General features: G+C 39.6%; 1 non-coding gene across 1 annotated transcript; it reads right to left on the reverse strand.

The window, feature by feature from the left end:
* Positions 1 to 3,641: 3,641 nt before the first annotated feature.
* On the reverse strand, positions 3,642 to 3,749 carry LOC118665530. The gene has a single exon (XR_004970648.1). It is a non-coding gene; the product is annotated as a U6 spliceosomal RNA (small nuclear RNA).
* Between the last annotated feature and the right edge of the window lie 22,202 nt (positions 3,750 to 25,951).

Below are 25,951 nucleotides of genomic sequence, written 5' to 3' on the forward strand. Positions count from 1 at the left end.
TTTTTTTAAGGAAAAAACAATGAGCATATCATTTTATATTTATAGAACAATTACATTATGCTGGGCAAAAATATTTGTCACTGTCGTCTAGTTTGACATTTAAATATCATCCAAGTGCATAATTTACTATTGGGCCAAAAAGGGTGAACTGTAGCAGATATTTTTCTTCAATCTGAATGCACCAATTCTTTGAACACTCTTCCTACACTTATGGAATTCGGTACCTAGGAGACCCCAAGTCCCTTTATAGAAATCAGATATAGAAGCTTCCACCAAAAACATATATTCATATCAAATTATTTTGAACTAATATCAAGTGATCCACAACAATGTGAATGCATTTAATGCCACAAAACTGTACACTTAAAAATGTTAAGTTTTCTGTCATGTATATCTTATAACAATGAAAAATAATTTTTAAAGGCTAGTGATGTGCAAAAGCAGGCTTTATGCAGAAATAGCTTTGCTGAGAGTGACACATGTACAGCATATCCTAGAGGAAACAGTGCAGAGGTTCCAGAAGTGGCCTCCAGAGCTCAGCATCCATCAGTTAGCTATGCAAATTTTAGGGTCAATTCCCAGGGTCACCACTGCATCAATTCAGGAACAGGATTTTGTACATTATTCCTACTGCAAAGCCTCAAAATCTAGTCTTCTCAACCTTCCAGGAACCCATTGAGCTATACGATATCTTTTTATACATTTATTTTCTGGTCAAACAAGTTTGTATAGTTTTCGGATATTTATAACAATGACTACTGATTGAAACAAGTGATAAGTTTAAGTACTACTGATTAATATTTGTTTGTGCTGGGCACTGCATTATGTCATTTAATGGTCATAGAAATAAAAAGGGATGCAAGTTTTGATTAACCTCTTTAAAATTGAGGGAAATTAGGTTGAGTGGGTTTGTCCAAGGCCCACATGGCTAGGAATTGGCAGAACCGAGACTGGAACCTAGGTTTGCTTGATGCCATGTCCATGCTCTCAACTGTTCTCTAAAGGTTACTGATTGATAGTCTTACATTAACATAGTCCAGTGGTATGGCACCTTATAGACTTGAGAGAACTAATGTCAGATTTTAAATTGATATTAACCAAACCTGAAGTCTGAAGAGATGATTTGCGGATTTGGCTCATCTCTATCAGTGATCCATCCTTCCAGACCCAAGATTATTCCTCTGTAAAATTGGAGCTTAGACTAAAGATCTCTACAGCTGTGTTATTCCATGGTTCCATCTCTCTAATTAGAAGTCTCTCTTCTTATCAACTTTGTTATGAAGAAAATGTTAAAAAAAAAACTATTAACCACAGATCTTGGATGCTGTCCTCACATTTTCTGCATCCCCCTCCTCTCTGCCTGGATAGTGACGTGCTGACTAAAAGTCCAAGGAACTTTTCCATGTGCGACCCAGATAATCCAAGGTCATGATGGCTTCAGAAAATGTTGTGTAACTGCTGGTTGAAAATCAATAGTACGTGTCCTGTATTCAGGGACATACACAAATAAGCACAAATCACTGAAGATGACATCTGGTCCTTTGATTTCATAAGAGAAATGTCAAGGGGTTATATTTTTCTCAATGTCATCTCATAAAGGCAAGGTATTCTATGGGGGTAGGCTTTGGACCCAAGTATGAGTAAGGTCATTATTGTTAAATTCCAGGATTCTCCATGGGACTCAAGGTGTCATTATTGAAGCAGTGTTTTCTTAGCCCTCGAGCAACCAATCAATTAGCCCATGCACCAGTTCCTTTTTTCATTATGACTGCTGTATCAGTTCTAATATTACTCATACTTTCATCACCCACATTAGTTTTTAGGATCTATTGCCAGACTAGGAACTCCAAATTAGAGACTCTGTCATCCCATTGTAGTATTTGAAGATGGCTGAATATTAATAATAGTAAAAATACTAATACCTATACTATTTATTTAATCTGTGCCAGAGATTTGGAGAAAAGGCCTTTAGGCAGTATTACCTCCATAAGTATGGCATCCTTATGTGATAGGTGCTGTTATTAACATCTATATGGAAAAACTGAGGCCTGAAGAGTAGTTTTCCCAAAGTCACATAGATAATATTGCAGGCATGCCTGACTTCAAGGCCTGTGTTCTTAATTTCTTATTGTTGAGATATTTATTCCCATTGAGAATCAGTCTGCCTAAAAGGTATATTAAGTAAATATCTGGCCTAGAAATTTTAACAGAATAGCTGAGCTCATCCTCAATCTATTACTGAAGTAAGTTTCTTTTTAGACTGAGTTTCTATAGTGGAAGACACTTGTAGATTTACCCAGATTGACTCGATAGTGGCAATGAGGCAAAACCAAAGAGCATATGAGGACAAGCAGTGATTTCATTTCAAGAGCAGTCACAGTGGCAAAGGTTGGATTAAGGACCAAAGGCAAGGCCACTTACTAGGCATCCAAAATGCAATATGCCAAGTGAAGAAAGAACTCATAAAATCATCATCAGTTAGCCATAACAACAACAATAAAGTAGTTAGAAATTGGTCCTTATCAAAGAATTACAGTGGTTCAAATGAAAAGATAGCATTGTGGGCTTGAATCATGCTACTCACTGAGGTGTGACTGTGTCTGAAAAGGTAAGCTCAACAAAACTGGTGTAGAAGGAAGAGTCAGACTTCACAGTCAGATGAGAAAACAATTACAAGGATTGTTGCAATAAGGAAAAAAGCTGTGATTCTAAATGGGATGAATCCATTTTTTTAACAAATACCTATAGTAGAGAAAGGCATATAAAACTTGATAGATACTTCTATTAAACCTCATTCCACAAGCCTTGCTGAATAAGCAAACCTAGGCTGGGAGTGAGGGAGTGGGAAGGATGCAGTGAGGATATCACTTGCAGACACCACGGTCTGCTTGACACACTGCTATCAAAGCTCTCTTTGGTGATTGAACTGATGCGTTCCAGGACTTAAACGAACACACCGAAATGTTTTCCTCATTGACTGCTGGTGTGGACACATGACAAAGGCTAATTGTCCTGCCTGTTGGATAGGTACAATGTCATCCCTGCAAATGACAGCTCAAATCAGGTTTTCCCCTCACCCCACTGTACCTGAAACCCAGGAAAGGAGGATCTGATAGGAGGATATCATCAAAGACAAGGGATTTAAAAACACATACGTACATATGTACACACACACATGCACACATATACCCCGAGTTCTTCTCTGGAAATAGTCTTTTTTTTAAAAAAAGAAACCTTTGTAGACTGAGCAAAACAAATAGGATTAGACATATGTATCTTTGTTTTTAGACAATTTTTTTCCTAAAATATACATTCTCTGAATGTGGGAGAGGTGACTAGGAGCACTTATGCTCACAAGAAACTGGCAATAAAAAATATTTTACAGAGACCAATGGGAGGAGCTTTCATTGTGCTTCCTGCCTTAGGGCTGGAGGAAGTAGCTGGGACCTTTTGGATGCTTGCTACCTGTTTATCTTTTCAGGGGGCAATTAAACATGGAATGCAGAATCTGTGTGCCTCCAGCAGTGATCTTGGCCAGATTCTTGTCTTGGGATGGAGTGAACTGTAGGAAGCCAAGCATTAGAGATTAGTTGGCAACCCGGCTGAAACATTGTTTCTCACCAATCAAATCCCAGCAGCATAGGAAAGCACTTCATCTCTACTCTTTTTATTTTTTTCCTTGTGTACGGGCCATGCTAATCTTCTCTGTATTGATCCAATTTTAGTATATGTGCCACCAAAGTGAGCACTAGCTCTACTTTTTAAATTTGTTCAAATTAATTAACTTGTAATATTGTAGGACCAGAAAAAAATCTAACAATTCCTAACTCATATGAAAAATTTAATTTTGTTTAGCCTCTTATTTTTTTCTCCTAACCCTTATCTCCTTATCTCAGACATATAACATATACCACATTTTCACCACATTACTCTACACACATGAGAATCTCTTAGGACAAGTAGAGTATATAATTATATGAGTATAAGTAAATATAATGATAATTTTTATAGCAAACAATTCTAAGTATCATTCAAAACGGATAATTTGATAAATGATGACTGTATAGTTATATATATCAGATATAGATGCATGAAACTTGGCTGTGTTAAACTTTATCTTCTAGAAACCTTGAGAAAACCATTTAATTTATATTTGCTTCAATTTATCTACCTGTAAGAAGATAATAATTTCAGACCAATTGTTGTGATATGATTAAATAAAACCATAAATCATTGTCAAGAAAACTATAAGATGATGAAAATCATTGAGATAATGGTTACCATCTTCAGTTCTAGGGGCTCTGTAACCAATAGCGGTGGTTTCAAGTGAGGTCTTCTACCTTTTAGTTGTGCAAACTTTGTAAAGTCTTCAGACTTGAACATGAGCTGTCTCATTTGTAAAAAGAGAATGGTAATAATATCTATCCTAGAGAGTTGTTTTGTCAGGTTTAAGTCACATAATGAATATTAAGCTGTTAACACAGTGTCTGGCCAGCAATTAGGACTTAATAAATTAACAGCCAGGGTCCCATTGGAGAATATATGGCTTACACAGTTTAGAGTAATTTAAGGAGCATTCAATAAAAGGATAATTTGCAAAAATATGCAGAAGACATTGGAAAACCACAAGAGATAGTGCAGGGCTATTACCATCAATATAGGAAGGAGTGAAGAGATGGAGTTATCTGACGCAGCAGAAGAGAGTAAGGAAGAGAAACCTGCCATAAGAGGTGCTGAGAGGCCTGGCATGTGTTGCTCAGTGGTTAGAGTGTTGGCCCATACACCAAAGGTTCACAGGTTTGATTCCCAGTCAAGGGCATGTACCTGGGTTCCAGATTCAATCTCTGACACCAGTTGGGGCACTTGCAGGAAGCACCCAATTGATGTGTTTCTCTCTCTCATCAATCTCTCTCTCTCTCTCTCTCTCTCTCTCTCTCTCTCTCTCTCTCTCTCTCTTTCTCCTTCCCTCGCTTCCTCCTTTCCTCCTTTCCAATCACTCTAAAAATCAATGAGAAAAATATCCTTGGGTTAGGATAAAAAAAAGGGGGGGGAGAAAAATAAGTGCTGAGAGCTTTGAAAGAGAGACTCCTTAGCCCAAGGAGCTCTTGCATAGAATTCATTCTTTTCCCTCTCTTCGATATCTAGCTCTTGGTTCCACTGACCTACCCAAGTAGAATTTAGAAGGCAGGGAAGCCATTGATGTAATCCAGAACTCAGTTGTTGTTGTTGTTTTTTATAAAGAGACAAACAGTAAATATTTCAGACTTTCAAGCATAGGGTCTCTTGAAAATAGCCATGTAAACAATGAGTGTAACTATGTTTCAATAAAATTTGATTTACACAATCAGGCTATAGTTTTCCAGATTCCTGATGTAGTCCATACAAATCAGTTTCCTGGTGGAGAGAGAAGACTGGAACATGGATCAGGAAGGGCAGATGGAGGACATCAGCTCAGAGCCACGTTAGCTGTGTTAACTTTTGCTATGCTTGCTCTTAATATGAATGCCATTTAAATTATATAGGAACCGAATATATTAGCATATTTTCTTCAGCTCTGTAGTGGCTTGTGCTTAATCATGACGATCTTACACAGGTGTGCTACAGAAAGCTGCAAATAATCAAAGCTGTATGTGCTCCATGAAGGTAGCGACTGCATCTTCTGCACAGCTGTAAATCTGGGCCTAGCTCAGTGTTCTGGTGTAGCATAGGTATTCAGCAAGTGCTGAATAAATTAATGAATCCCACAGGTATTAGATGTCCTAGGAAAAATAAGGTCATCAATTTGCATAGAAGTGTAACATGCACATAAAAAGTAAACATTTTAAATATACAGGCTCAATAAATTTTGACAAAGTTGATACTTCCATTTAATCATCACTCATACTAGAAAAAGAAAGTCATTTTCTGATATATGTATTGCAAATATTTCTGCCTACCCTGGCTTTTCGTTTTACTTTCTGAATGGTGTTTGCTGAAGATCAAAAGTTTATTCCAATATTGCCTGATTTATCAACTTTTCCTTTATAGTTTCCATTTAAGGCCTCTGTAAAAAATATTCCCATACTTTAATAACATTAGAATATTATCCTGTGATGACTTCTAGAAACTTTATTGTTTCTATAGTCTACAGAAATGTACTTTAGAGAAATATGCTTTTGTGTATGTTGCAAAATAAATGTCAAGATTCGGGCTTTGCTTATGGGTATGGTATTGACCCAGAATCATTTTTTGAAAAGACTACCTTTTAGTCATTTCACAGAAGGAGACTGACTAGGAGCTTAATAAGAATTATACATCGTAGAGGTAGTAATAAATATTGCTAAGAAGTAAAACAATATTAGAAGAGTTTCAGAGGCAAAATGAGTCTGTGGTGATAGAGAATATGTGTTAGAGACAAGATTTGGAAGCTTGTTTTATTGCACAGGAGATAATAGATGTTACCAACAACTATAAAGCAAGCTTTAATAGATATATCCCTTGCAATGGTTTTATTTTTGTACTTTTAGCTATAACAAAATTAAGAGAAGTGAGAAACCAAGGAAGGCATTTTTAGATGGGATAAAAAATGTCTTTTTGTTGATCTCTCCTTTTCCCCACCGTCCCCTACCTTCCCTCTGAGGTTTGACAGTCTGCCAAAGGACTTATATGCAAGCATACAGGCCTAACCAATGGACACAGACAACAGGGGGTGAGGGCATGAGTGGGGGGGGGGAGTAATGTGGGGATAAGAACACATATGTAATAACTTAATCAATAAAAAAAAATTAAACGATATCTTTTGTTTTGTTTCTTTTTTTAACCAAAATGGAAAAAAATATAGGGCATACAATATAAAATAAAGAGGAGAAACAACAAGTATGGCATAGGGCAGTTGTTTTCAAACTGCAGCATGAATTACATATTTAGAGGGCTTAACACGCAGATTTCTGGGTTCCACCTCCAGGAGTGTGATCAGATAATTTGCATTTCCGACAAATTCCTAGATATGCTGTTGTAGCTGATGCTGCTTGCCTGGGAACTGTATTTTGAGAACCACTAGTATAGAGTAACCTTTGAAAGAATAGTAAAAGAATCTCTCTATGTAAAAGCCTAAGTGTTCATCTGACCATCCAACCAGTAGCTATGAAGCACACTGACCCCAGGGCGTAGAGACTCAATGCAGGAGCTACCAGAACACACACTGGCCATTTTAAAAGAAATGGCACAGTTGACCTGGTGCTGACAAAGCAACACTTGGCTTCCCCCAAGTGGGTCACAGGCCCTGCCACCACCCCAGAGCAACACCCCACCAAATTGCAGCCAACGCTGCCAAGACCCCATGGCGCAAAATGTGGCCCACAGCCCAGCCCAGCCCAGCCAGGAAACGGTCACTATGGGCACTGGGTAATGACATCACATAGCAATGCCCAGCTTCCTCTCCCTAGCAACTGCTAGCCTCTGTGGAGTTTCTTCAGCCCAGGAACATGACTTGCTTTATAGCCAGGTGCAAACATTTCACACTTTAACCAAATGTCTGTGAAGCATTTTCCCGTGCCTTATCTCATTTGATCTTCACAGAAATCCTGGAGTAGGTAGATAGGAGACTCGGTGGAATCCTATTTTCTTTTCATTAGCTGGAAAACGGAGATTTAGAAAGTTTAGAAACTTGACCCGACTGAAAAGAAGTAAGAAATGGTGGAACTTGAAAATGACTTCAGGTTTTCTCACTGTGCAGAATAGAGTCAAACACTGCTACAGTTAAATATTTTACCCTTTGTTCTTCCTGCATGATCTACAATAATAATCTGCTTTGTGTTGATATTTACTGCTGTGTTGCTGACAATTACCTGAAAAAGAAGTTGGGGTGCTTCACTGGGCTGGACAAAGTTTAGCTAAATCAAAAAGCAGGTCTAATTAAGCAAGTTTATTCTATATCTATAAAAGACTAAGTCAGCAGTTCTTAACCTGTGGGTCGTGACCCCTTTGGCGGTCGAACGATCCTTTCACAGGGATCGCCTAAGACCATCCTGCATATCAGATACTTACATTACGATTCATAACAGTAACAACATTACAGTTATGAAGTAGCAATGAAAATAATTTTATGGTTGGATCACAACATGAGGAACTGCATTTAAAGGGCCAGAAGGTTGAGAACCACTGGGCTAAGTTGACTTGCGCATGCGGGATACCTATAAAGCTCTCACTGGTGCCAATCGCATGCATGTGTTTCAATTTGTCATTGTCGATTGTGAATTTGGTTGACACTTCTATTATAGAGAAAGGGCGAATAGTGATATTAAAATATTTTTTCTAATTAACTTTCTTTCAATGTGCACGAATCCGTGCACTGGGCCTCTAGTGTGTAAATAACAGCTAATAGAGTGATGATATTGAACAGTGATTTAAAGAATAATTCAAATACTTGCTTCAAATAATTGTAATGTGTTTTATTTGACTGAAGCATGGGACCTGGACATAGACTTTCAGCATGTAAGATCATAAGCAATGTGGGCCTAGGATTATGAAAGAATTTCTAATTTACTAAGAAATGTTATGGCCATATAGCTAGTAAGAAGTATAACTACTTTATAAATCATTTTTCCTGAGCCAGCATCCTGTTATCTCCATAACTTTGTAAATAGTGCAGTTTCCCTCTGCAGTATTTCTACCAAAAGTCTGTCTGATTGGTTTAAGAGCTGTGAGTAGCACTCCATGATAATTTAACAGATTAATAATTGTAAGGAACAAAATCACCATACAGCATTGTTTTAATTCCATACATTGTGACTTTCAGTTTTCATCGACTTACATTCCTAGGATAGAGATTAGTTGAACCACCACTATGATCAAGTGAATCTAGGTGAAAAGGATTTTCTTTAACATCTGGGGAAATTAGTTAACAAAAGTGTCAATTTAGAGTCAAGTTGATATTTCCATATAGAAAAACATTACATTTATATGTTTCTGGAAAATTAAAAGAAAATATAGCTTTGTGGCAAAATTAAAATTGTGGTAAACTTACAAATAATCAGCATACTGCTTCTATAAACAAAACGTTACATTGATTTTAAGCACTGAATAAAAAATAAATTTTGGGGAAAAATTTTAACTCCATATTCTTCAGTTTTTGATTGTAAAAGTCAGTTTAGGTGTCCTTAATAGTAATGCAGCTGTTTTCTTTAAGTGAAATGCATGTTTTAGGAAATCTGACATCTCTAAAGAAGGTGCAGACACCCTGGCAAGTCTCACTGACTATTGTCTCTGTCTAGTTTAACAGCTGGTGATGGGTTAATCCACAGCATTTCTGAGAATTCTCTTTTTTTAATTGATTTTTTTGGGTAACATTTGTTAACAAAATTATATAGGTTTCAGAGGTACAATTCTATAATACATCATCTGTGTATTGTATTGTGTGTTCACTGCCCCAAGTTGTCTCCTTCCATCATCATTTATCCCCCTTTACCCTCTTCTGCCTACCCCATCTCCCTTTCCTTCTTGTAATTACCATACTCTTATCTGTATCTATGCTTAATCCCTTCACCCTTGTACTCAGCCCCCAGGCCCCTTCCCCTCTGACAGCTGAGAATTCTTACATAGACAAAAATCACAGTGGAATTTGCCAGAACTCAGTACATTAGTATATTAACAATTTGAAAAAGGTACTGAATCTAGAGATATAATAGATGAAAACCTGGGGAAATGGCAATTGTGATAGCATCAATAATGAAATTCATTCTATACAGGTATAGCTGAGACTTGGTAAGGAAAATCTCTCAGCTCTTCAAAATGAGACTAAAATGTCCAATAGCTTTCATCACCCTCAACCTGGGTCTGATCTGCCAACAGTGAAGACGAGGCCAATTGAATTTCTAAGCTTTAAGCAATGGGTCAGCAAATCCCTTATTGGTTCTTGGCTCTTTAAAATAATTGAATGTGTGATTTTATTAAGCAGACATTAAAGACAGAGGAAGTAAAAGACTCCATGGAAAGCTGCATATAAAGAACCATTTAATTTAATCAAAATAGAATGTTCTTTTTTCCCCCTTTCTTTATTGATTAAGGTGTTACATATGTGTCCTTATCCCCCCATCGCACCCCCTAATACCTTCACCCCCTCCCCCGGTGTCTGTGTCCTTTGGTTATGCTTATATGAATACATACAAGTCCTTTGGTTGATCTCTTCCCCTAACCCCCACCCTCCCCTACCTTCCCTCTGAGGTTTGAGCATCTGATCAATGCTTCTCTGTCTCTGGATCTGTTTTTGTTCATCAGTTTATGTTTTTCATTATATTCCACAAATGAGTGAGAGCATGTGACATTTATCTTTCTCTGACTTACTTATTTCACTTAGCATAATGCTCTCCAGCTTCATCCATGCTGTTGCCAATGGTAGGAGATCCTTCGTTTTTACAGCAGCATAGTATTCCATTGTGTAGATGTATTACAGTTTTCTAATCCACTCATCTGCTGATGGGCACTTAGGCTGATTCTAAATCTTAACTATTGTAAATTGTGCTGCTATGAACATAGGGGTGCATATATCCTTTCTGACTGGTGTTTCTAGTTTCTTGGGATATATTCCTAGAAGTGGGATCACTGGGTCAAATAGGAGTTCCATTTTTAGTTTTTGAGGAAAGTCCATTCTGTTTTCCACAGTGGCTGAACCAGTCTGCATTCCCACCAGCAGTGCACAAGGGTTCCTTTTCCTCCACATCCTCGCCAGCACTTGTCATTTGTTGATTTGTTAATGATAGCCATTCTGGTGTGAGATGGTACCTCATTTTTATAGTAAAGCATCGAATTGTTTGTGGTTACCCAGAAAAATATTCAGTCATGGAAGTTACGACCTCCTTTAACATTGAGTTAAGCACAATGTGTCCTTCCAGGATGCTCCAGTCTTTGATGATCAAGCAGACTGACCAAAGTTTGACATCTATTTCTGCCATTATGTGTTCCAGCATAAGATATGTAACATCTCAAGTCTTAGAATTATGACTAAGTCTCTAGTCCCTAGTATTTCCTGAGACAGTACCACACCATGCCACCCAGTGCTCATCCTCCAAACAGTGGCTTGTGGAGGTGTTATGAGCCCCTAGCAGACTTTCGGCAATAGGTTCAAAGGGATTAATTCTGGGTCACACAGCTAGCAACACAAAACTGGGATTCTGAACCAAAGTTTCGGAGAATTCAAAGCCTTTTGTTCCTTCTGAACTGTGATAATCTGGCTCACACTATGCTTCCTGATAAGAATGAGAGAGCAGGCTCAGTGAATAGAACACTGACCTGCAGACTGAAGGGTCCATAGGTTCGATTCCTGGTCAAAGGCACGTACCTTAGTTGCAGGCTCAATCTCTGGCTGTGGTCTAGGTACATGCGGGAGGCAACCAATCGATGTGTCTCTCACATAGATGTTTCTCTCTGTCTCTGTATTTATCCTTTTCCTTTCAGTCTCTCTAAAAATCAATGGAAAAATATCCTAGGGTGAGGATTAACAAAATAATAATAATAATAATAATAATAATAATAATAATAATAATAATAACAATAATAATAAAATGAGAGAGCATGCAAAAAAATGACTAGCACATTTGGTGGCCTATGGTAGGTACTAAATAAATGTTGGTTTTCTTTCCCTCTCTAGAGAATCAATCCAAGGCTTGTTAAAGGCAGCACCAGAAAGATAGTCTGATAAATCTTCATGAGGAGAGAAGAGAACGGGAAAGAAACCTATCAGATAATATCAACACCTTTGAGTAGAAAATTCACTAGTTGTCTGTCTCTCATGCACGAGCAGTTTCTGATGGGCAACAAAATAGGGCCTGAGGCCTGATGCTTGCTGCATCCCTGAACTTTCCAGGGAGAACATGCCTGTTAAATTTTCAGCTCCAGAGCCCATCTCATTACTTTCAGTGGCACCTCTTAGTATGCCTAGACATTAGCAATATGACGTTTCTCTCCTAAGCTTGCATGCCTTCCCAGAGGTTCAGAGATAAACCGCAGTATGTGGCAAGGCCAGTGCTAGAAAGAGACATCTGCAGTCAGGACCCTGAGTAACAGCTAGTTCTATACCACCCTAAAGAAGGCAGCTGTCCTATGGTATCCCCTTGTTCTCCTTTCCTTTTTCAGAGAGAACTTTTCAGGGTCTGACATTCTTATCTAACAAGGGGATACTGTCAGGTCCTGCAGAACTCAACTACAATTACACAAACCAATGGATTTATAAGGAGATAGGTTTTGCCTTTATATTAGTGGAGAAAGTTTACCGTGGGTCTAGTCTTCATTTTCACTTACAGCAGAGAAATAATGGAGGGAGCTCTGGATTGCAGGTTAGACTTTTAGTCCATTCCTCTTTTCCAGACAAAGGTCCAAAGGGTCTGATCTGGATGATCAGGATCCTCAAAGATAGGGCTAAAGAAGGAGAGTTTGTCTTCCACTCTGCTCTTATGTACAGGGAAGGAGGTGTGTCTCAGGCACTTATTTGAGGACAGTGTTAGAGAAAAACAACCAAGTCATCTTCTAGGCAAGAGAGCCAGAAGACAGTTCAAGAATCAGGATGAGATCAATGTCAGAACAGGAAGATCTGGACAAATTATTTTCATGGGCTAACACAGCTAGAATTCTTACTTCTTCTAATGGAATATATAGAGTAAGACCATTTAAAGGGGCCAGGAATGAACGGACATACCAGAGACTTTTGACTAAAAGACCTTTAGCTGAAGAAGAAGAGATGAATATTTGCCTAACTCCTATGGATGAGGTAAGGGGCCTTGAGAAGAAAGGAGAGCCACCTCAGGTCAGGGACATTGAGGACCATCTGCCTGCCCTGATACACAGTTTTGATATACGTTAAAAAAACACACCCTTGTTACTTTCACCAGAAGACCTTCCTGAGAACATTGCTCCTATTGAGAGTTCTAAAGCAGAAAGAACACAGTATCTCTTGTGAAGTAAAGAATGATTATGGGGAAAAGAGAACACCTTTATTTGGTACAGAATAAAAGGTGGCACCTAGGGAACCATAGCTAAAAGGAAGGCAGCAGAAATATTAAGGTGCAGCCCTTCTTCTAAAACTAGGCCCACCAGTCTGAGTTGGAACTTACTGAGATGGTATTGGTGAATTTTCAGAAAAGTAATAAGTTTGAGGGGAGGAGTGCTGCTGGAATTGGAAACCCAAATCTAAACTGAGCTGGAGTTGTCTGTCAGCGATAGAGTTAATTTCTCCCACCCACGTCGTGCCTGGGGCATACAGAAAAGCAGGAGCAAAGAGGGCTGGCTGACTGCGATAGAGTGAGTGACCTCAAGAAGTAGTGACGCCGAAGCCGGTTTGGCTCAGTGGATAGAGCGCCAGCCTGGGGACTGGAGGGTCCCAGGTTCGATTCCGGTCAAGGGCATGTACCTGGGTTGCGGGCACATCCCCAGTGGGAGATGTGCAGGAGGCAGCTGATCGATGTTTCTCTCTCATCGATGTTTCTAGCTCTCTGTCTCTCCCTTTCTCTCTGTAAAAAATCAATAAAATATGTTAAAAAAAAAGAAGTAGTGAGATTGCTGTTTATGGAAATATCTAAGAAGAGGCAGGATGACCAAGAGCCTGGGTTATTGTAGAAAACCTCCTGCTTTGACGGAGAAATTGTGGAAGACGCCTAAGGTCCCTTATAACATCTATAATTGTGCATGAAGAATCTGGTTTTCTTATGGGGCTTAGTTATGTCAGATCGTGTCTGTGCATCCCTTATTATTCAGAGCTCTGTGAGTCCATGGCTGTTTTGAGAGTCAAAGAGATAACGGGGAGAAGGATGACACAGGCAGAGACAAACACTGTGAGCACGCTGCCCAGCATGTTCAATCATAGCTTTTCCCTATTTCAGTCCTTGCCATCAGGGGCAGCCACCCTGTCAAACTGCTGCTCCCAATCCACAGTGGCAGTGCTTCTTTTCATGACAGTCTAAGCCTGGGTGCTTATTCTGAGCAAAGCTTGAGATTAACGGATGAGGCTGCATTTGGTGTTTTTCTCTGTAAACTGTAATGGGCTGAGGCAAAGCATAAGAATCCCAGTGTACCTCCCTCTGTTCTCTCTCTCTCTCTCTCTCTCTCTCTCTCTCTCTCTCTCTCTCTCCACCTGCTCCAGAAGCAACACAATTCCAGTGCCCATACCAGGCTGGAGGCTCATGAGCTACTACCACAAGCAGAAGGAGCTGGATGTCATGACTTCCCTCTGGACGGGGGCCCACGGGCACAGCCGCTCTCCCCCTACCCAGTTGCAAAGCTTGGGCCCACAATGCAGCCTCCATTGGAATAGGGGCATTTTCTTTCCAAGATTCTCACGATGAGGCCCAGGCTCATTTGGATGCAGAGCCACCTGCCTCCTGCCAACATGAGTTTCCTTCCATTCTTGATCAATAAGTCACAGACCTATTTGGCCTTTCCCCAGCCATAAGAGAAGCACAGCTTGATTTTTTTTTTTTTTAAAAAAAGGCCAAAATAGACTCTTGCCTTTGCCTAGCATTCCTCTCCCACATTTTCCCAGCCCCACCACTGTGTCCAGGCTATAACTTATGTCAAAGGTGATACAAGAAAGGAAGGAAGAAAAAAAGAGAAAGATGGGAAGGAGGAAAAAGAGAGAAAGAGACAGGAGAGAGGAGAGAATCAAAAGTAACGTTGTTATGCGTTGGAAGATCTAAAATATATATTTTTCTATTCTGAAAATATGCCCACACATTCTTATTCTTCCCACTGCTTGAACCAGAAGACACAGTCTAGGCCAGTGGTCGGCAAACTGCAGCTCGCGAGCCACATGCGGCTCTTTGGCCCCTTGAGTGTGGCTCTTCCACAAAATACTGACTTCTGCACATGGACCACAAAGTTTCAATCGCACTGTACATGTGCACCCACACGTGGTATTTTGTGGAAGAGCCACACTCAAGGGGCCAAAGAGCCGCATGTGGCTTGTGAGCCGCAGTTTGCCAACCAGTGGTCTAGGCCCTTTACTGATCTCCACCAGCCTTCCCACTGCCCATTAGTCAGATCCCATTACCCAAGCCATGTCCCATTACAGTTCCTTAGGTTCAAAGGCACCCAAACTTGGGAGACAACACTTAACCAACCACTTTTACTTGACAAAATAATAGCTATTAGCTTATTGACTGCTCCCCATGATTCAGGCTCGATTCCAAGTGCTTCATAAGTATTCTTGCCTCTAGTTGCCATCTCCTCCCTGCAAATTATTATCAGCTCAATTGCAGGATGAAGAAACTGGGGCTAAGTCACTTGGCCCACAGCAAGGAAGAAGTCATAATTTAACCCCAGGCAACCTGAAGCTGGAACTCCTGCTCCTAACTCCCTTCCCTCAACCCTGGCCCCCATGAAGGAGCAGAGGGACATGACAGGGCTGGCTCAGACTCTGGAAGCCGTCTTCTCAAGCTCCAGAGTCCTCCAATGAGAGAAGAGAACCTCCTGAGAATCCGTGTGGGATGGCAGAGAGGCAGCCACTCTCCTTCCCCGAGGGCATGCTCTGGAGCAATGTGGAGCAGAAGTTTGGTTTAATCATAGAACCTCAGAGCTGGAAGAAAATGCATCCAAAGCCTGTTTTACAAATGAAAACAAGGCCCTCGAAACCTGAGAGGACTCATACGATTACTTTGCAGAGTATAACTAGGGTGAAAGCTGCAAGATCAAAGAACATCAGAACTAGAAGACATCTGATAATCCAGCTAGTCCCAGCCACTCTTTTCTACCTGCTTCTCTTTTACAGATGTGGGTGCTAAGAAATATAACTAACTGGTCTACCTCTGAATCATAGTATCTATTTTCCACAAAATGTGGAAGCAGCTGAAATCGTGGTTAATTTCAGAGAACTATTGAGGTCTACTCTAGAACAGATGGTGTCCAGAATGAGCAGATCAAATGAAGGATACAGTGTATAGTGCCTGGATATGGAAGGAACTCAATAAAGAGATATTGAATGGATGAATAATGTGTGATTAAAGGAATGGAAATTTAGAAGTAGAAGCAGAAACAACTGGTTGACTTGTGTGGTTCCAAGTAAACTATCTTAAAGTTTTCTGTAAGAAAAATCCTAGCATCTTCCTTATTAAGAAACTCTTTTCACTGGGATAAAGTAAGTGGGACACTTTGACACTGTGATGAAAGTATGAGTAGGATTCAAACTTGCTATTTGATCTACAATTTCATCAACCTTACAGCTTCATTTCACTTGCATTGGTTTGGCAAGTTAAAAACAGGAAACAGGCTTCAATTACCCTCTTGACCTTGAGACAAGATTCTAGGGTCTGGTGCCTTAGGCTGCCATCCTGAATCAAACCTCATCAGAGATGTCCTCACTCTTTGTGGATAACTCTGTTTGCCTCACTCTTTGTGGATAACTCTGTTTTGCCTCTGTTAGAACACCTGGTATTGTTAGCTATTATATTATGTATGTCTGCAAAAATTGAAGGAACATTAGCTCACACTGTAATGTAGTGGTTAGTTAGGACCTTGGGCTCTAGCTTTGCCAAGGTCAAAACTTTTGTTCCAATTGTGTCTCCATTACTTAACTATAAAATCCTCAAAACCTTACTGAATCTCTCTGAACTCTGTTTAGAGCTCATCTGTAAGATGAATGGGCTTTATTAACAGTCACTAACTTGCAACAGATTTTTGGTGCAGAGAATTAAATAGGATAGTTGTTTGTTTGTTTGTTTGTTTGTTTTTTGCAGAGATTCCAATTCTTCTTTATAAGAAGTTGTCCATATACTCCAGACCCAACCCAAGCAACTCCTCTCCTGACCACTAGTGGGCAATGATATAATGACCTCATCTCCCTTAGTTCTATTTTTATCAAACAAACTTCTTTTCTGGTTGATCATTAAGATACGTAATCCCCAGTCATTACCTATGAAGTTGGAGTCCAAATCAAGTCTCTTCCTCAGCGTTAAAAGACAATTTCAGGCTAGAGTGAAGACAAATTGCTTGAGAAAAGAGGTTTGATTTTATTTATGCATCTATTCACTGTCCCCATGGTCAGCGAACAGTGTCTCATTCAAAATTCAATTTGGAGAATTATGGTGTTTCTGAATGAGAGAAAGTGAAGAATAGATAAAATCACCACGGAGTGGCATTTGTCTATTTCTTACAGGTTGGATGAGTCACTGCAAATAGAAGAGATCTGCTCAGAGGTCTCTGCTGAGGGAATCCTAGGAGAGCAAACATGGGAAAAGAAGGTAGGCCCTCTCTCTCTAAAGCAGCGGTTTTCAACCTGTGGGTCGTGACCCCTTTGGCGGTTGAATGACCCTTTCACAGGGATTGCCTAAGACCATCGGAAAACACATATATAATTACATATTGTTTTTGTGAGTAATCACTATGCTTTAATTATGTTCAGTTTGTAACAATGAAAATACATCCTGCATATCAGATATTTATAATACGATTCATAACAGTAGCAAAATTACAGCTATGAAGTAGCAACGAAAATAATTTTATGGTTGGGGGTCACCACAACATGAGGAACTGTATTAAAGGGTCGTGGCATTAGGAAGGTTGAGAACCACTGCTCTAAAGAGTCTGGCTGGCACTGGCAAGCCCTGCCTCTAGCAGCTTCCAGAAAGGAGAAGAGTCAAGTATGGCTGGAGGGAGAAGCCGGAGAACTTTGCTCTGTTTTTTAACTAAATGATTCAGTTGCTTTCAGAGATGCTACATTAGACCACTAACCAAAAGATGCCCTGATCACAGTGAGTTGTCCTTTCTCTGTGTGTATAACAATTAAATATTTAACATCAGGTTCTTGTGTTTGAAGCTGCTCCTAAAACTCAGTTCTGGCATTTCATCCTTCTCAGGAGGGTCAATTAAAGAAAAATTACTAGTGTGATTTTTTTTTTCTATCTTTCACAGCACAGAAAGGCAACCCACTTGTATTGTGGAACAATAATTGATGAGCCGACCCACAGAAGCGAGGAAGGTGAAAACGGGCTTAGAAAATGAAATTCAGAGAGGAGGCAAGAAAGGGACATCTAAGCATCTACTGTGCAGCTGGCTTTCCATATATCTCCTCATTTTAGAACTCACCACAACCCCTGATGTGGGGGAATTATATCCATTTTAAATATGGGAGACCTGAGGCTCAAATAGCTCACACATTCAATAGCTTACCCAAGGTCACAGAGCTACGAAGTGGCAAAGTCAGGTTAGAATTTGTAGCCTGGATAGCAACCTTACATTAGGTCTCCAATGCCATAGTTAGTGCCTAGCTAGGGATGAAATACCTTAACAGTCAGCTAAAGTATGAAAGGAAGGGTATGTTTTGCAAAAATGAAACTTAGGGGTGGGAGTGGGGGAGATACAGTCATTAGTTCATTGTTCACTTTCATCCTTCACTCTTGCCTAATTGTTCTCTTTCCTAAGTAGAAGTGGCTATGAGTCAAACGGACCAAAAGAGAGGTTCTTCTTCACAAGGTTGCTAAATTATTGCAGCTGGAGAGAAATGTATTCCTTTTTATATACACAAATGGATGCATGCACACATATACATACATATCAAAGAGTTTAAGAAGGGTAATCAGAAAGTATTTTCCCCTCCTCTCTCTCCCTCCTCCTCCTCCTCCTCCTCCTCCTCCTCCTCCTCCTCCTCTTCCTCCTCTCCCCACTCCTCCATCTCTCATCAAAGTCAGATGCATCATCCATCATTCCAGAACCAGCCTTAATTAAATAGATAAGGAATCTCCTTAACTGTCCATTTGGGCAAATGTTTCCCTTATCTCTGAAACAGGACTTAGGCAGTTTTAAGAACCAGAAGGGAAACAAATTTTTCCAAATCTTTGTCTTTCAAGCAGCACCAGGCAGAGAAGACTTTTGAGGCCCCTGATGAATGTATATCATCTCATTCCTTCCTTCCTCACTCCTTCCCTTTCTTCCTTCCTTCCTTCCCTCTTTTCTTCCTTCCTTCCCTCCCTCCTTCCTTCCTTCCTTCCTTCCTTCCTTCCTTCCTTCCTTCCTTCCTTCCTTCCTTCCTCCCTCCCTCCCTCCCTTCCTTCTTTCCTTCCTTCCTTCCTTCTCCCAGAAAATATTTCCTGATTGCCTATGATGTGGCCAACACTGAACCAGGCCCTGGGGATGAAACTCTTATTAATGTCAGGTGTACCTGTCAAATAGAGCTTTGTGACTGGTGGGGCAAATGGGCATTAAACAACTGATCCCACAAGTCATTGTGAGGTTACAACTGTGTCAGGTGTACTGAAGCAGAGGTGCACAGGGCTTTGAAAGGAGGTCTGGTCAGGGAGGGCAAAGACAGCTTCCTGAAGAAGGGACACATAGCTTGCAATCTAAAGGATAAACAGGAATCAACTTTTCAAAGTAGGTAAAGAACATATTTCAGGCAGATAGAACAGCATGTGCAATGGTCCTGTGGTGAGGGGGGTCATGGCAACTTGGAGGAAGTGAGCAGATGCCAGCATGGATGAAGAAAAATATGGAGGGGACATTTGTTGGAAGATGAGGCTGGAGAGATGAATAGGACTATAAAGGGACATATAAGTGATTGTAAGAAGGTTTTCATGAAAGCCTCAGAAGGGCTTTCGAGTAGGAGATGATATGATCAGGTTTGTGTTTTTAAAATTTTATTTTTGTTTAGATGTGAAGAATCGATTCTCTGGCAACAATTGTGTGTGGGGTTGTGGGGTAGAGTTAGGGGACACATATAAGTTCTCCTGCCCATCATGTGCCCTGAATTTCTGTTCTCATTTAATTTCTATCATCCCACTCAACAGCATGCACCCTGTGGTTACAATTCTCTCTTTGATCCCTTGATCCCCACACTGGATATTTCCCTGTTTTCTTTAGTCCTCATTGCTAACATGAGCAGTATGTAGCATGTTTTCTACTAAAGCTTAGTGATTCCAGGGGATTTCTGCAGAGTAAAGATGGAGCAAAGACTGGATACTGAACATTAGACTTTAGTCTCTTAAAGTTCCCTGGATAATTTCTACAAGAATTATCATACTGGCTGCCTTTTACCTTCAGTCCCACATCACTGTTACCTTGCAACAACACCTTTCTTTTTTTTTTTTATCAGTAGAGATCTTTCTCCTCCACTGTCTCCAAGTCTCAGGACCCACCCCCTCCTGCCCCCCAAGCACCTGCCTACCCCTTATCTGCAATCAGAGGCAGGCTCAAAACCTCTGCATCCATTTACCTAAGTTCTTTATTAGGGCAGTGAAGAGTAGGACAGGAGATCAAAGATTTTGCCTTCCAGAGAGAGATTTTATCCAAAGAAAAAAGGCAAACCTGTGACTAAAAGGAATTTTTTCTATGAAGCCAAAGAGTTTAAAGTATAGTAGTCTTGCCCTGGCCGGTGTAATTCAGTGGTTAGAGTGTCAGCCCACACAGAAAAGTGTCTCTGGTTCAATTCCCAGTCAAGGGCATTAGAAACCCACATGCCTGGGTTTTGGGTTCGCTCCCTGTCCCCTGGTTGGGTGCATGCGGAAGGCAACCAATCAATGTGACTCATCTCTCTCTCTCTCTCTCTCTCTCTCTCTCTCTCTCTCCCTCTCTCTCTCTCTCCCCCTCCCTCCCTTCATTTCACTCTGAAAAACAACAGAAAAAATATCCTCTGCTGAGAATTAACAAATCCTATATAATAAAAGGCTAATATGCAAATTGTCCCATGGGAGTTTGATTGAATGGGAGTTCAACTGCTTTCTATGACATGCACTGACCACCAGGGGGTGGCATGGAATGAAGGAAGGCCCAAGCTGGCAGCTGGCATCCAGGGGAAGGAAGGCCCCAACTGACCCTGATCACTGGCCAGGCCTAGGGACCCTACCCGTGCATGAATTTCATGCACTGGGCCTCTAGTAATAATAATAAAGCACAGTAGTCTTTTAAAGTTGTGATTAGTTCTTTCCTTTACATGTACAAGAGTTACTTGCTTCTATGTGATTATGCTGTGATTATGCTGTTTCAACACCAAAATGCAAGAAGTATGAGGGATGTTTAATAAAAAATGACTGTAGCAGATCAAAACCAGACGATAAGAAATCAACTGGTTATCACAACACTTAGAAGAGAGGAGATAGCAAACATCTTTAGAAACAAGTAGATAAAATAGATCTGTGCATGAATTTGGAGATGGAAAAAAAATTTGCTGTAGGAAACATGTGCTCTCAAGAGACACTGAGAAGTGACAGCAATTGAGGCAGAAAGGAAGGTAAAAAAAAGAGAGAGCGAGAAAACATGAAGGTTGCGGAGATGAACAGGACAATCTGCCAATGTGTGTTATTTCTCTCATAAATTAACTTCATTGATGGGCTTAATTGTCTGAACAAATTGGATGAAGCTATTTTCAGACCAATTATTTTTTCTAATCACCAATTCCCTTACAGTGAAAGGAACTGCAGAAAAACCTGGATTTTCCGGGCTTCAACATTTCATTTAAATAGATACACATTCAAAGTACTTCTTGGGCCTTTAAAAGATAAGGGTTCATGGCACTAGTGAGTTTAGGTTGCTGCGGGTGGGCCTTCAGGAAAGAATCCGTCTCTTTGCCAACTGCCTACCAGCAAAGAGTTGCTTCCTTTTATTCAGACTGTATGTGTATGTGTGTGTGTGTGTGTGTGTGCAATTTAATTTCTAGAGTTAAAAACTAGGCTCTAGCATTAGAAAGTCTAGGTTCAACTACTATTTACCATCATTGCCAAGTAGCACAACCTTGGCCAAGTTACCTTTCCTCTCCAAACCTCAGTTTGCTATCTTGTAAAATGGGGATAACGGCACTTCCTACCTCATAGGGCTGGTTGTTGTGATAATTAAATAAGGAAAAGCATTCAAGCACACAGAATCATGGCTCTCATATAATAAGTCACAAAAAGTGTCAATTATTGTGATAATATTAATTCTTTTTGTTATGAGTTAGTAGATGAAGTGGCTTAGTTAAAGTACAGTAATACCTCCAGATATATTTGTTTTCGTGTGAGTTCCCTCAACTGTAGACTAGACGAGGGTTTGAGTGCAGGTAGTTTAAATGGAACATATAGAGATGCCTAGGGAAACAAGCCAATAATAGGAGGAGGGAAGGCTGTCAATACAAGCTGAGTTAAGTCAGCCATCGCACTACATGATGGGAGCTAAATCTTGCAGGGAATCCCCCCAAAATGCTTACACATCGCTTGAAAGTTGAGAGAACTGGTGCATTCATACACACACTTGCTTCACTAATTGATTGATGGTGCTAAGTCCCCAGCATTTCTAGTCAACTGTCAATGGGCAGAGCAGCCTCAAAGAAAGAATACCTTAAGCAAACAGATGCATCGATTGGCAGCTGGTTGATGTCCGGAGCACTGAATGGACGTTTGAAATTAATAATATCTCAAGGTCTTGAAGACAACAGCTTTCAGCACATAGCTCTGAACTATGGCAGATGATTCCTTTGTAATCTTAAGATTTAACTAGCCTTTGAAATGACCACATCACAGCCATCACTTTGCAGGTATGTTGATCCAAAAGAGAATCATACCATTTTTTTCAAAAGCAGTGTGGGATAAAATATTGAATACAAGTGCCATTACAATACAGCAAAATAGAAGTAATTGGGAGCTGAATATATGGATTTGGGTCTTGCTATGTTGTTTACTAGCTTAGAAGTTTTTAATATTGTGTTATCTTTTTGAGTCTCTCTACACATTAAATTGGAAATAATATTTGCCATTCATGGATGTCAAAATGCTTTACAGTTATAAGGTATTCTTACAGTTGTCATTCCCAGGTTACTAAAGTTGACCTCATTTTCAGGGGGCATTATTGATAGAAATGTTTGCAAAATACAAATCTAAATAAAGTATATTTTATAAAAATGATTGAATTATTTCTCAGAGCTCTTACACTGCAATAATCGTGGTTTCCAGGCTAATACTATATGCCATGCGATTTGCTTTCATTCTTTCCTCTCCCTCATGGTATGCTTGTTCTTTCTTATTCTTAATAGTTTCTATGGCAACTAAATGACTAAATTCATTAAATCAGTAACCCAAGGTAATACCCAATACTAACCGAATAAATACCAGCTAGCTTGAGAGTATGCACCAATGTAAATTAACTTTATGACAGCTATTTTCCTTGCTGTTCAGAAAAATGTTTTTTACTTAATTTCAGATTCTTTGTTATATTTGGATAGTTGAAGATTCCAATAATCTGTCCAAGTTAAAAAAAAGAAGTGGTATACTATATACATTTACTGTAGCATTAAAGAAGCTATTCTATAAATTCCTCATTCACTCATTAATTCATTCAATATCTCATTCATTCACTTATTTACTCAACAAATATTGCCTCCCACATGTATACTGAAAATATAATAAGGAATCAGAAATTTATGTCACCGTAAAGAAAAATATAGTTTAGAAATGCAAAACTAATCAGTTATATTAATCATTATGCTTTATTAATATTTATGTCCTAAAGCAGTTGCAGATAAAGTACTTTGAAATGTAGCATTTAAGGAGAGAAAAAATATTTCTATTTTGGGAGATCTACAATGACTTTGGGCCCTGGCTGGTTTGACTCAGTGGATTGAGCGTCCGCCTGCAGACCAAAGGTTCCCAGGTTCGTTTCTGGTCAAGGGCTCATATCTCAGTTGCAGCCTCTTCCCTTGGTCAGGGCTCCTGTAGCAGGCAGCCAGTTGATGTATTTATCTCACATTGATGTTTCTCTGTTTTTCCCTCTCTCTTCCACTCTACCTAAAAATCAATGGAAAAATATCCTCAGGTGAAGATTAACAACAACAACAAAAACAAACAAACAAACAACAAGAATGACTTTGGGCAGAGGACTTGGATAGACTTTTCTCCAAAGAAGACATATAGATGGTCAATAGACACATTAAAAGATGCTCAACATTACAAATTATAAGGGAAATGTTAATCATAGTGACATATCACCTCACACCTATTAGAATGAGTATTATTAAAAAAACAACAAATAACACATGTTCAAGTGTTGGTGATGATACAGAGGAAAGGGAACCATCAAGCACTGTTGGTGAGGATGCAAATTGGTGCAGCCACTGTGGAAAAACAGTATGGAGTTACTTCACATAATTAAAAATAGAACCACCACAACTGAGCAATTTTACTTTCTCTGAAGAAAACAAAAATACTAATTTGAAAAGATATATGCATACCTATGTTCATTGCAGTACTGTTTACAATAGCCCAAACATGGAAGCAACATGCCCGGCTAATGTGGCTCAATGGTTGAGCATCGACCTATGAACCAGGAGGTCATGGTTCGATTCCCTGGCAGGGCATATGCCCAGCGTGTGGGCTCAATACCCAGTGGGGGGCATGCAGGAGGCAGCCAATCAATGATTCTTTCTCATCACGGAAGTTTCTATCTCTCCCTTCCTCTCTAAAATCAATTTTTAAAAAAAGATATGGAAGCAACCTAGGTGTATATCAATAAATAAATGAATAAAGACAATGTGATATATATATATGTATATATATAACCTCAGTAATACATATAAAAATAATAAAACCTCATTTAAAACAGTTGAAACAGCACGAATTGACCTAGAGGATATTATGCTAAGTGAAATAAGCCAGATGAAGACAAATACTGTATGATTTCACTTATGTGAAATATATATATATATATATATATATATATATATATATATATATATCTCAAATGAACAACAAAACCAAACAGGAACAGATGCATAGACACAGAGAACAAACTGATGGTTGCCAGAGAGAAAGGATTGGGGGGTGAAAAAGGTAAAGAGGATTAAGAAGTACAAAGTTACAGTTACAAAATAAATAAGACATGGGGATGTAATGAAGAGTATAGAGAATATAGTCAGTATTATCATAGTAACTTTGTATGAGGGTCGATGGTTGCTAGATTTATCATGGTGATCATTGAAAAAGGTACATAAATGTTGAATCACTGTGCTGGACACTTGAAACTAATATAATATTGTATATCATCTATACTTGAATTTTTTTTTTCAGTTGATCAGCAGCCTAGCCAGGATCTCTAACCAAGTTCTGGTTAGGATCTCCAGCCAAGTTCTGTGTCCATGTTCTCTTGCTAGGTTCTCCAGCCAGGTTCTCCAGGTTCTCCAGCCAGGTTCTGTAGCCATGTTCCCTCGCCAAGTTCTCCAGCCAGGTTCTATCCAGGTTCTCCTGCCAAGTTCTGTTGCCAGGTTCTGTCCAGGTTCTGTTGCCATGTTCTCTCGCTAGGTTTTCCAGCCAGGTTTTGTCGCCAGGTTCTGTCTAGGTTCTTCAGCCAGGTTCTCTTGCTAGGTTCTGTGGCCAGTTTCTGTCCAGGATCTTTTGCCATGTTCTCTCCAGCGAAGTTCTTCTGTCTCTAGGTTCTGTGTCTAGGTTCTGTGTCTAGGTTCTGTCTATACTTGAATTTTTTAAAAAATAAAAAAATAAAAGAAGGACTTAATGAAAGTATTGAGGTATTAAACGAGTCTTTAAGAATGGGTAGAATGTGGATTTTGGAAGGTAAAAGGAAAGGCTGTTAATGGTTTAAAATAAAAAACATGAATAAAGGCAGAGAGGCAGCTCTTTGGGAAATATAGAACATGGAACCACAACTGGGAAGTTTGACTTGAGATAAATATAGAAAGACGTGGGAAATAATTTTTCTAAAGTAAGTGTGGCATTGAATAACCAACTAATAGGTGTGGATAATGAGAGGCACAAATAATTGTGAACAGGTGTGGGTAGAGTAGGGGTCATGGATATTCTTGGGATATTATTGTACTAGGTGCAGGAGGGATAGACTGGAGTAGGGAGAAAAATACATGTATTTTTCCGTGTATAAGACACCCCTCCACTTTTCCAACCCCAAATTAAGAAATCAATATTTTAAACATTTTGCTGGTTTTCCTCTTAAGGCCTTCTTCTTTTTGGCATTTTAAAGAGTTTTTCTTCCTGTTTTCTCCACTGTCTGATCATACACTCAGTGGGAG

The sequence above is a fragment of the Myotis myotis genome, unplaced genomic scaffold (genome assembly GCF_014108235.1).
Source record: "Myotis myotis isolate mMyoMyo1 unplaced genomic scaffold, mMyoMyo1.p scaffold_m19_p_10, whole genome shotgun sequence".
NCBI lineage: Eukaryota > Metazoa > Chordata > Mammalia > Chiroptera > Vespertilionidae > Myotis > Myotis myotis.